This window comes from Ascaphus truei, chromosome 4 (genome assembly GCF_040206685.1).
Source record: "Ascaphus truei isolate aAscTru1 chromosome 4, aAscTru1.hap1, whole genome shotgun sequence".
Classification (NCBI taxonomy): Eukaryota; Metazoa; Chordata; class Amphibia; order Anura; family Ascaphidae; genus Ascaphus; species Ascaphus truei.
Genome location: NC_134486.1, coordinates 21138393 through 21151816, shown reverse-complemented (window position 1 = coordinate 21151816; position 13424 = coordinate 21138393). Strand labels below are relative to the sequence as shown.

Here is a 13424-nt window from a genome sequence, read left to right as displayed (position 1 = left end):
TTAGGTGTTTATTTAGGTGTTTATTTAGGTGTTTATTTAGGTGTTTATATAGGTGTTTATTTAGGTGTTTATTTAGGTGTTTATTTAGGTGTTTATTTAGGTGTTTATTTAGGTGTTTATTTAGGTGTTTATTTAGGTGTTTATTTAGAGCATTTAAAAATAAAAAGTATAGGAGGAAATGGAGGGGGATGCAGAACATAAAAATGAATTGAAATGGGGAGGTGGAAAGGAGGACATAGTACATTCTATATGGCATGGCCATGAGACAGAGAAATAAGCATAGCTTCTTCTGCAAAATCACAGTTTTAATTAGAGCATAACATATTGGGAGGTTTCCCATTCATGCCAAATCAAACTAAAACCTATAAAAGATTCCTTCAGCAAACTTGGGAAATATTCTTTAAGATTAACCTATCTCCATTTTTGTAAAAGCACAGCCACAGGTGGAGTTTCCTTCTTCATCCAGTAATTTGTAATTGTGCATTGACTGGCTGATAATTCTTGTGAAGACAGTATTTTGTTCTGTTTGGATATGATACATCGTTCCAATTTCTCCACAACCTCTCCAGTATCTATTGGAGGACTCCGGAAATTTTTTGTCAAGTCTATTTTGCACTAGATACCAACAAAAGAGAACTTTACACCCATTTTCTTTATATTTGTACAGATTGAACTTTTTGATGTGTCAGTAGAGATAGCTTCCTACTTCTCAAGTGATAAATTCATGCCCAGTTCTCTTTCCCAGTTTAGCATGTATGAAAGCTTAGTACTTGGGTACTAAGTTCGGTCTCTCATAAATGAAGAATCCAGGCACAGTTGCAGTTTCTGAAAGCCGGTGATCCAACCTAATGTTCCCACATTGCAGATTCAAGGAGGTTGTGACATTTCGTCATTGGAGATAACGGAAAGACTCAGAGTGGGGAAGATCATATTTTATTTGTAGTTCGGTGAAAGATTGTAACAATCCAAATCCAAACCAAGCAAGAAAGCTCTTAGTTTTGCAGCCTGCCATAAATTGTGCATTGGAAAGTAGTAGTAACATAGGGGATAAACACTTGGCTAGCCCAGCTTTAATAGGCCATTTATTCCAGTAAAATAAGAGAACTAGAAATGGATGGAATGACGTCAATTTTTCAGGTTTTTTTTTTACTTGGGTATCCAAAGTAAGTTTGTAAGGGGGTGGGGAAGTACATTTTCAACTTCCACCCAACGTTTGAAATCAGTGTTTGCATGCGACGAGAATGGGATTCGAACCCATGCGTGCAGAGCACAATGGATTAGCAGTCCATCGCCTTAACCACTCGGCCACCTCGTCAGGTATTGTAGGTGTTTATTTAGGTGTTTATTTATACTGTTTATTTAGGTGTTTATTTAGGTGTTTATTTAGGTGTTTATTTAGGTTTTTAGGTAGAGCATTTAAAAATAAAAAGTATAGGAGTAAATGGAGGGGAAGCAGAACATAAAAATGAATTGAAATTGGGAGGTGGAAAGGAGGACATAGTACATTCTATATGGCATGGTCATGAGACAGAGAAATGAGCATAGCTTCTTCTGCAAAATCACAATTTTAATTAGAGCATAACATATTGGGAGGTTTCCGATTCATGCCAAATCAAACTAAAACCTATTAAAGGATTCCTTCAGCACACTTATGAAATGTTCCTTAAGATTAACCTATCTCCATTTTTGTAAAAGAACAGCCACAGGTGGAGTTTCCTTCTTCATCCAGCTATTTGTAATGATGCATCGACTGGATGATAATACTTGTGAAGAGAGTATTTCGATCTGTTTGGATATTATACATCATCCAATTTCTCCACAACCTCTCCAGTATCTATTGGAGGACTCCGGAAACATTTATTCAAGCCTATTTTGCACTAGATACCAACAAAAGAGAACTTTACACCCATTTTCTTTATATTTCTGCAGATTGAACTTTTAGATGTATCATTAGAGATAACTTCCTACTTCTCTTAGAGATAACTTCCTACTTCTCTACTGATAAATTCATGCCCAGTTCTCTTTCCCAGTTTAGCATGTATGAAAGCTTAGTACTTGGGTACTATGTTCCGTCTCTCATAAGTGAAGAATCCAGGCACAGTTGCAGTTTCTGAAAGTCGGTGATCCAAGCTAATGTTCCCACATTTCAGATTCAAGGAGGTTGTGAAATTTCGTTATTGGAGATAACGGAAAGACTCAGAGTGGGGAAGATCATATTTTATTTGTAGTTCAGTGAACGATTTTAACAATCCAAATCCAAAGCAAGCAAGAAAGCTCTTAGTTTTGCAGCCTGCCATAAATTGTGCATTGGAAAGTAGTAGTAACATAGGGGATAAACACTTGGCTAGCCCTGCTTTAATGGGGCATTTATTCCAGTAAAATAAGAGAAATAGAAATGGATGGAATGACATCCATTTTTCAGGGTTTTTTTTTTACTTGGGTATCCAAAGTAAGTTTGTAAGGGGGTGGGGAAGTACATTTTCAACTTCCACCCAACGTTTGAAATCAGTGTTTGCATGCCAAAACCCACCTGGTCAGGTTGGATTAGGGAAGGAAGAACTACACCCAATGTGTTTGCCATCATTTTGGCATTTCATTTTCTATCAGTATTAAGTAAAGATATAGGTCTGTAATTTGAACCAAGACTGTGATCTTTTCCCTCTTTAGGGAGAGTGAAAATGATTACCTACGGCATTTCTGAAGTAAGTTTTAAAAGAGACATACAGTTATTAAACAATGACAGAAGATGATAGGTTAAGATATCAGCAAATGTCTTATAATATTTTAAAAAAAAGCTGTCATGGCTGGTTGATTGATTAATTTAAAGTAGTCGTACTGCATGCCCACTTATCCCATTAATATTTCAACAGTGCAGTACCGTTATGATCCTTCCATCTCTCATACTTGAAGTTCAGTTGCAGGATGAAATTAAAATAAATGAACAGAGTCACTGTCAGGTATGGTTAGCCTAAGAAAATACTGTATGTCTTTAATTGTCAGAAAATAAACAAAACATACGACGAGAATGGGATTCGAACCCATGTGTGCAGAGCACAATGGATTAGCAGTACATCGCCTTAACCACTCAGCCACCTCGTCAGGTATTTTAGGTGTTTATTTAGAGCTTTTAAAAATAAAAAGTATAGGAGGAAATGGAGGGGGATGCAGAACATAAAAATGAATGGAAATGGGGAGGTGGAAAGGAGGACATAGTACATTCTATATGGCATGGCCATGAGACAGAGAAATAAGCATAGCTTCTTCTGCAAAATCACAGTTTTAATTAGAGCATAACATATTGGGAGGTTTCCCATTCATGCCAAATAAAACTTAAACCTATTAAAGGATTCCTTCAGCAAACTTGTGAAATGTTCCTTAAGATAAAACTATCTCCATTTTTGTAAGAGCACAGCCACAGGTGGAGTTTCCTTCTTCATCAAGCTACTTGTAATGATACATCGACTGGATGATAATACTTGTGAAGACAGTATTTCGTTCTGTTTGGATATGATACATCGTCCAATTTCTCCACAACCTCTCCAGTATCTATTGGAGGACTCCCGAAACATTTTGTCAAGTCTGTTTTGCACTAGATACCAACAAAAGAGAACTTTACACCCATTTTCTTTATATTTGTGCAGATTGAACCTTTAGATGTGTCAGTAGAGATATCTTCTTACTTCTCAAGTGATAAATTCATGCCCTGTTCTCTTTCCCAGTTTAGCATGTATGAAAACTTAGTACTTGCGTACTAAGTTCGGTCTCTCATAAATGAAGAATTCAGGCACAGTTGCAGTTTCTGAAAGCTGGTGATCCAACCCAATGTTCCCACATTGCAGATTCAAGGAGGTTGTGACATTTCGTCATTGGAGATAATGGAAAGACTCAGAGTGGGGAAGATCATATTTTATTTGTAGTTCGGTAAAAGATTGTAACAATCCAAATCCAAACCAAGCAAGAAAGCTCTTAGTTTTGCAGCCTGCCATAAATTGTGGATTGGAAAGTAGTAGTAACATAGGGGATAAACACTTGGCTAGCCCAGCTTTAATGGAGGAGTATTCCAGTAAAATAAGAGAAATAGAAATGGATGGAATGACATCAATTTTTCAGGTTTTTTTTTTTTACTTGGGTATCCAAAATAAGTTTGTAAGGGGGTGGGGAAGTACATTTTCAACTTCCACCCAACGTTTGAAATCAGTGTTTGCATGCCAATACCCAATGTGTTTGCCATCATTTTGGCATTTCATTTTCTATCAGTATTAAGTAAAGATATAGGTCTGTAATTTGAACCAAGACTGTGATCTTTTCCCTCGTTAGGGAGAGTGAAAATGATTACCTACGGCATTTCTGAAGTAAGTTTTAAAAGAGACATACAGTTATTAAACAATGACAGAAGATGATAGGTTAAGATATCAGCAAATGTCTTATAATATTTCTTTAAAAAAGCTATCTGGGCTTGTTGATTTATTAATTTAAAGTAGTCGTACTGCATGCCCACTTATCCCATTATTATTTCAACAGTGCAGTTCCGTTATGATCCTTCCATCTCTCATAATTGAAGTTCAGGGGCAGGATGAAATTAAAATAAATGAACAGAGTCACTGTCAGGTATGGTAAGCGTTAGAAAATATGTGTTTAATTGTCAGAAAATAAACAAAACATACGACGAGAATGGAGGGGGCAGCTGCAGGGGCGAGTGCATCACAGGGGCTCCCGGTGCCATTGTGCGTAGAGCGCCGCCATGTTTTCAGTGTTCGCGCATGCGCAGAGGCTTGCGCATGCGCAGAAACGATACGGCGGCCATGTTAGGGTTGGCGCGCAGATTCCCGCGTGTACAGGGCGTCGCGCATGCGCAGACGCGTTAGCGGTGGTTATTACATGTAGAGCCTGAGCAATGGAGTGTCAGAGGAGTAGCGGTGGCCATTATAGCATCGTGCAGGCGTGGCAGACATGGAGCATGTGGCCCCAATGTTAAAGAGGTCCCTAAGGGACTACAACTCCCAGCAGCTCCAGGGACTGGAGCACATGTGATGCCACTGCAGCCAATAGGGCTTGCAGCTTCTCCTGCTGGAGAGATACATTGTTGTGAACAGGCCCTGCGAGTCAGTAGGAGCTGGGACACAGAGAGGGGGGTGTATTTGTTCAGGAGGAAAGTTGCCCCCTGCACTAGGCCAGAAGTCTCCACTTGGGCCGCAGCTATGCCCTACTCACCCTCAGCTTGTGGCTGCTACAGGGACGCCCCCTAGGATAGGGACAGGGTCCTGTAGAGCAGCTTCAGTGAGGGTCACAGCCAGGAAGCATGGAATTCCTGGCCACTGCTGTGTTGGTGAATTATCCTCTGCCATAGCAGAGGCTGAGACTGTCTAAAGGTGAATCATCCTCTGTAGTGTCAGAGGCAGAGACATTTCAAGGTGGACCACTCCAAGCGGCAGCCACCCCACGCAGATGGTAATACATATAGATTCCCCTCACATGCACTCCATCTGCGATAGGGGGTGGGGAAACTGTGTTACATCTATAAGATAGTCATACCTATTATCCTGTGTTGAACGTATTATATCATACTTATTGTGTGGGGAGCAGAAGTAATTAACAGCAAAGAAATTGTTGTAAATTATATAATTGAAGCTTGTACAGCAGCCTGCTTTATTGTTTTACTCAACATAGCTTTTTTTCCTGTTTACAACAAAGGATGGGGCATTTGATTAATTTGAATCAGCATTTGAAATCATTATTTGTGTTCAGAATATGTCAATACTTTTCAATTACTCTAATAAAGTGTCTTGATCATGATTCACGAATGTCATGGGATCATAAGACCTACTATTATTTATTTCCTCATTTGCATTTCCCAATACTCTATGTTTAAAAGGTTGTAAAGCTGAGACTTTCTGTTTCCATCTGAGGAGTGGCAGTAATTCCACACCTAAGTTGTAAATTCTGTTTATTTTTTTGCAGTGCTAACTGATGGTAAATGTGGCTTTACCCAGCAGGGTTATTTACGAACACCCTCCAACTGCAAAACGGGACAAAACTCTGAAAAGAACTGTATCAGATTTGTCAAAAGAAACACAGTAGCTGCGTTCGATAGGATTCATTTTGTTTGATAAATATGTTCCCTTTTTTGCACTGGTTTACCACCAGGAGACTTTCGTAAATAACCCCACAGGGTTTACTTTGTAATACTGCTTACAACGCCAAAAGTTCTAACAAAATGGCCCTAATTGATCAAAATTCACAAGTTTGCTATTAAAAAGTAACAAAATAGCAGCTGCAAAATGTTTTATGCCCTTTTTTCTTACCGTCGATGCCCTTTTTTGTTACCTGCCTTCAGCAGCTCTACTCTGTCCGAGTTTTTGGGAATGGGAGAGAGGGGGAGAACAGAGCTCAACCGCAGCCCGATGGCAGATCCCCAGTTTCCAAAAGCCTTGTAATGCTGGCTTCCTTGAAGGGATTGTAAAACAAATATAAACACAGCGCTTCTCCGTATAAGGAGCATGCAGCTAGTGAAGAAATTGGCCATACAAATGTGCAAAACAGAAAGAGAATCCCTGCGCTTCTCCCTTTGGGATAGCAATCAATGGGGAATGTGTATATATATATATATATATGTATGGTGTAAATACCTATAAGAAAAAAGGAGACTTTTTAGTATACATCCTTTGATCAAATAATGCCAAGCCTGCTAACCACGTCATGGTAAGTCTCAATAGCAGGTTCCTACGCTAAATACATACTAGTAGTTTTTCTGTTTTGCACATTTGTATGGCCAATCCCTGCGCTTCTCCCTTTGGGATAGCAATCAATGGGGAATGTTTTGCACATTTGTATGGCCAATTCCTTCACTAGCTGCATGCTCCTTATACGGAGAAGCGCGGTGTTTATATTTGTTTTACATTATTTGTTGGGCCGATTTTAATCCGTAGCAGCACGCTCCTAGAGGGCAACACTACTATGGTGTAATTTAATATATTTAGCCAATCACCTGCAACTGCTTATTGAGCAGTTTGTGGCAGGCCAGCCCCTCCTCTTCTAGGTATATAATCCCAAAGCAAGGTCCTATTATTTCACTTCTCTTGCAGACATGTGAGTAGCTGTACTGGTATATACCAGTTTTTTTAACTGCACTAGGTTATATAAGCATATGCTTTGATATTTTAACCCATTTTGGGCTTATTTCACATAACACTAGTATGTATTTAGCGTAGGGACCTGCTATTGAGACTTACCTTGACGTGGTTAGCAGGCTTGGCATTATTTGATCAATGGATGTAAACCAAAAGTCTCCTTTTTTCTTATAGGTATTTACACCATACATATATATATATATATATATATATATATATATATATATATATATATATATATATATATATATATATATATGTAGCCCTGTGTAATTTTGGGGTTACATGCCTCTCTCCTCCTGTGCAGTAAACCCTGTTAAGAGGGCAGGTTTGCCAGGAGTAATCATGAGGTTTGCCCTCAATCCCCTGGGAGGTGTAATGTGTAGCAAAGGAAGTGACAGCATGCTCTGTGTCCACTTACAGTGACACAGGGGTGGTGCCTAGTGGAGCTATATATTATGCATCACTTCCTAAAGTTAGAGTGTCTGTGTCTGTTCACTGTGTCTGTTCACTGTGTCTGTTCACTGTGTCAGTTGCAGTGTGACTATCTGACCCAACACAGTGCCAGGGCTCTGGCAAGGATTGTGGCCCTCCCTTAGGGGAGAGGTGGGCAGACTATTACCCTTACTCTATTAGAGAGTAAGGGAAGAGCAAGGACAGCTTCTAGGGCCCTGACTAGGAGTGGTGTCAAGGGACTTCCTTGGGGTGGGCAACCCTGAATATGATATGCGGCTGAAGACCGGCTGCTATGATGGGCAGTCTGCCATGGAAGATATCAATAAAGATTGCCATGATTGAAAGAACCTTCTTGCCTGAGACTGGAGTCATTCAGGGAGAAGCTGCACCAAGGGGTTCTCTTCCAGAGACTCCTCCCTGCTGTCATGGGGATCTGGAAGAGATGGAGGCGCTGTACCAAATGTGAGTAGATCTCAGCACTACCTTTTGAGCCAGTCCTGGTGAATTCCCCAATACCATCAAGCGGAAGACTCAGGAGTCCTGTAATCCAGCACATTACATTACATGTGACATGGGACAGTATCCTGACATAGGGGCCAATATGAGATTGGTTGGGGGTACAACCGTTACATACACATTCCCCATTGATTGCTATCCCAAAGGGAGAAGCGCAGGGATTCTTTTTCTGTTTTCCATGAAGGATTAACAGAGGGGGTCCCTGCTTCTGAATAGGACTACTACGGCATTAATCCTACACAGCAGCAACCAGTCTAAGGCCTTGCCCCCGCTGCCTGCTACAGTGTCCGCTGTGGCGGACGCTGCGCTCACAAGAGCCCTCCCCGCAATGGCGCCGGGCCCGCTGCGAGGGGGGGCCGCAGCGCTCGTGCAAGAGCTACTCCTGCTCTCAATAGAATTGAGAGCAGGAACTCGCATCGAGCGGCTAGGCACGCCCCTCGGCGGTTCAGCCAATGAGGGCGAACCTGCCGGGTGACATCATGGCCGCGCCCCCGTCACTCCTCCGCCACGCCCCCCCCGGTCTCTGCTCCTGCTGTGAGCTGCAGACCGGGGAAACGCCAGAACGTGCAGCCAAAAGCGCGGGCGCGCATTAGAGCGCCGTGACCGGGGCCTTAGCCTAAGAGCTGTGCAGAGAGATCAGAGAGATCAGAGCATTCCCTCTCTCTGTGTCTCCCACACAGCTCTTACAGCAGATTGCACTATTTTCATTATTGTTTTTAGTACTGTACATAGGACTGAATCAGGGGGTCTCCGGAGCTGAACCGCATTAATTTTTGGTCCACGGTCCCCCTAATTCCCGAAGTACAGGCCTCAGTATGGGTGCCAGTATCTCCTACTAGTGCAAATCTCTTGCATCACGGCCCACGTGACTGGGACATTTAAGTAGCCCTATATACTGGCACCCCATACTGAGGTCTGTTCCTTGGGAAGAAGGGGGTCCCCAGACAAGAAATAAAGCGGTTTAGCACAGGAGACCGCCTGCTTCAAAACTGCCAACTAAAAATATAAATAAGCAAAACTTCATTACCTAAGGTAATGAAGGGGTTAAATCCACCAACCTCACCCACTCCCGGGTGACCAAAACTCGCACCTCTTCTAGACTAATGATCAATTTCTCTATTAGCCAAATGTGGCTAATAGTGGTTTTGGACATTAACCAAAATAAAATACACATACAGTAATTATCAAAAAAGTTAAATAAAGTAAATTTGACACATAAAAAAATTATTTTTATTATTATGCAGAGCCTAGATAGACACATTAGTATTCATATTACATTTTAATTTAAGATAAATAATTTAATTTAAAAAAAATACTTTAACAAATAAAATACATTAAGTGTAAGGTTTAGGTGGGATATTCGGGTAGAAAAGGAATGGTTTTGTTTGCAGGTCGGACGCCACAATTAGCGGTAGTAATTCATCCAAGTGGGCAGGCATGATTTGCCGGTTCCCAGGTTGAATTACACCAGGGCTGCGCAGTGTCCCCCCGACGCCTGGTTTTTGAGCCCAGTTATCCCAGTTCTATTTCCCTCACAGTTATGGGTCTCCCCAAGGTATATTTTGTATTAAACATATTTTTATTGTGTTGATACATTTACTATTAATGGCTTTTCAGTCAGTCCGGGCATCCATATAGATGCTGGGAATTCTGGATAGACATCTGAGTTCAGAGGAGACGGATGTCGAGAGGGGTCAGGATAGGGCGTAGTACTGGGTCCGGAGAACAGAGAACCCCTGCGGGGAGGACACTCTGGTCTGCCAGACTCAGTAAAGCCTGCCCAGTAGGTGGCAATATGTTGACTGGGGGAAGCCGCAGCATGTTGGCACATTTCCCATTGGTCAATCCATATGTCCCGCCCACAGGGCATCTCCAGCCGGCTTGGTATGCCCTCTCCTCTGATGTCAGCCAAAGGACGAGCCCATATTCCTATTGGCTAGTAGGAGGGAATTCCCAAGCTCTGATTGGTCGCTCCTCCTTCCTCCACCTTTGAGCCTATATTTCACCCCCATTTCCCCAGTAAGTGTGTATTTCATCTGTATTTTGATATTCATTGTGTGTATACGGGTTTATAGTACATACCTATATTTTAATACTATACTAATAAAATTGTACATTTTGATCAATATTGCACAATTTAAAGAATTTCACTAAAAATAGAAGTTTACTAACAATAGAAGAGACAAATATTAGAACCATAACCATGTTACAAAAAATGTTTATATATTTTCCCCTATTGGGTACTATACTGGGTTACAAATGGCATCCAATTGCCCTGGAATTTTTTCAGTTTGTTCTTAGATTCATTTTTTGGTAATAAAATCTCCTCTCTTTTACCACGGACAAAAAAAATGGCAGAAGAGAAACCGGCAAATCCGTTGCTCCATCCCAACAGATTTTCCCCTCTGTGAGAGGTTTCTTTAATAGCATCGCCTCTGAGGAGAAAAAATAAAAAATGAAGAGGAAGCAGAAGTGGGATTAGGCGGCATAAAAAAGAGGATGAGGTACAGCCATACTCCGCATTAACGTACGCAATGGGACCGGAACATGTATGTAAAGCGAAAATGTACTTAAAGTGAAGCGCTACCTTTTCCCCACTTATCGATTCATGTACTGTACTGCAATCATCATATACGCGCATAACTGATTTAAATAACACATTTGTAACAGGCTCTATAGTCTCCTCGCTTGCACACAGCTTGAGTACAGATAGGGAGCTGGTATTGCTATTCAGAACATGCTGACAGGCGCATGCGCGAGCTGCTGTTTGCCTATTGGGCGACATGCCCTTACTCGCGAGTGTACGTAAAGTGAGGGGCCTTAAACCGGGGTATGCCAGTACCGCTTGGTATTTTTAACATTAGTTATTTGGAGTTAACCAATGATCAAATTTCACTTTTAAATAAGTGATTACATTTCGCACCTGCCCAAGGACCGAATTCTTTTAAACTTTTTGTTGATGTCCACAAGTATTTGAGGAAACTGACTCAAACGATATTTTTTAAAACAGAACGCAGAAATAAAAATTTTGTGAAAAGAAGAAATCAGAAACGACTGATAATCGAGATTCATATGATCATTCAAGCCTAAAGCCCAAATCAATCTTTTTCCCCAAACATTGCAAAGTCAATTTGGTAAAGATTTTTTCAATTAATTACTAATGATTTTGAACAGTTACAAAAGGATGATAAAAATAAAAAGTTCAATTTTTGTGAGAAAGAACATCAGGCGATCCTGGATTTACAGTCTGATAAACAACTTGTTTTAAAACAGCAGCCCCAATCCAAGTGGCCCATTATAAGTGGCATGACTACTGAACAACTGAAGTTTAAAAGGATGGAACCCTTACCCTAATGGATCTTATCCTTCTTCTCTCCTCAGGTAAAAACCATCTCTAAATCCTCATTGAAGCCTTTGCTGTGTGTATTATATAGTATATGCAAGTGATCCAATGCTAGGTAAAAACCATCTCTAAATCCTCATTGAAGCCTTTGCTGTGTGTATTATATAGTATATGCAAGTGATCCAATGCTAGGTAAAAACCATCTCTAAATCTTCATTGAAGCCTTTGCTGTGTGTATTATATAGTATATGCAAGTGATCCAATGCTAGGTAAAAACCATCTCTGAATGCTGTTTTCTGTCTACCCCTAATAAAATTAAGTGTTGCCACCTAGGCAGGGAACACCCTGTGTAGAAAACTATTTGTTTGAATGTGCCTCAGATGTGCTAATTAAGCAGACAGAACCACACTGTCAGGTGACTTTTAGGCCTATATAAGCCCAGTCAGAACAGCTAGTCTGCCTGCAGCCCACATCCAAGTGGCCCATTATAAGTGGCATGACTACTGAACAACTGAAGTATAAAAAGAAGTTAGTGGCCCATTATAAGTGGCATGACTACTGAACAACTGAAGTTTAAAAGGAAGTTAGTGGCCCATTATAAGTGGCATGACTACTGAACAACTGAAGTTTAAAAGGAAGTTCAAAAGAAGTGAGGAAGAAGTGGACACCCCATCAGGCCCTGATTCCTGCATTTGAACTACACTGGAAAGGAGGATATCATCAATACCAGACTGCATCATTACTGCTGTGATGCTGACTTTACCATTTACAGTATATTTGCTGTGACTTCACTTCTTCTCAAATTATGCACTTCTTTTTACCAGCCTCAGTATGTCTCTAACTCTATTCATATATCTCCATCTCTCCTTCCTTCACCACTTCTCTTTTCACATGAACTCCTTTCTTACCTGCGTCCTCTGACACCACACAGCTATATCCCCTGCACTAAAAAACACCCCTACAAATCATCCTCACACATCCTTTTTCTTTCCATGCTTCTCCTCTTTGCTTCTGGGGATATCTCTCCCAATCCTGGTCCCTGTCTTATTCCTACATGCGCTCGTCCTCGCCTGCCAACTGCAACCTCTACTCCTTCTGGTGTCAACCCCTCCAACCTCATACCCATCCCCTGCCACCCTCCCTCCTCTCTCCCTTTCTCCTGTGCTTTTTGGAATGCTCGCTCCCTTTCTAACAAGTTCCTCTCTGTGCATGACTTCTTTCTCTCTCACTCTCTGCTCCTATTTGCTATAACTGAGACCTGGCTCACCCAGTCTGACTCTGCTCTGGAAGCTGCCCTCTCCTATGGTGGCCTTTCCTTCTCCCACACTCCGCGCACTGATGGCAGGGGTGGAGGCGTGGTGCTCCTGCTCTCCTCTCTCTGTCGTTACCGAACCCTTCCTATTCCTCCCTCTCTTGCTTTTCCCTCCTTTGAGGCTCACACTGTCCAGATTTTCTCTCCTCTCCCTGTTCATGTCGCGGTCATCTATCGCCCACCTACCTCTACTCATCCCCCTTCTGCCTTTCTCTCTCACGTTGAATCCTGGCTCTCTTTCTTCCTCTCCTCGGACTCCCCTGTTCTTCTCCTTGGGGACTTCAATTGCCACATTGATGACCCCTCTCTCCCTTGGGCTTCCCGCTTTCTTTCTCTAACCTCTTCTTTTGGCCTTCAACAGTGGACTGCAGCCAGCACCCACAAGGATGGCCACTACTTAGACCTGGTTTTCACTAAGAACTTCTCTCTCTCCGATTTCTCCATTTCCCCTTTTCCTCTCTCTGACCATCATCTCATCTCATTCTCTCTATCTCGCTTCTCCCCTTCTCCACCTCCATCTACACCCCGGTTCTGCAGAAACCTGCGCTCTATTCACTTACCTGACTTTGAGTCCACTTTACGCTCCTCCCTCTATTCTCTCAGCTCTGCTACAGACCCCGAGAACCTGGTCAGGAACTACAACTCTGTCTTGTCCTCCTCTCTTGATCTA

The 13424-nt window shown here is 41.7% G+C and overlaps 1 non-coding gene across 1 annotated transcript; it reads right to left on the bottom strand.

Moving 5' to 3' along the window:
• Nucleotides 1–1233: 1233 nt before the first annotated feature.
• On the bottom strand, nucleotides 1234–1315 carry TRNAS-GCU (transfer RNA serine (anticodon GCU)). The gene has a single exon. It is a non-coding gene; the product is annotated as a tRNA-Ser (tRNA).
• Nucleotides 1316–13424: the final 12109 nt, after the last annotated feature.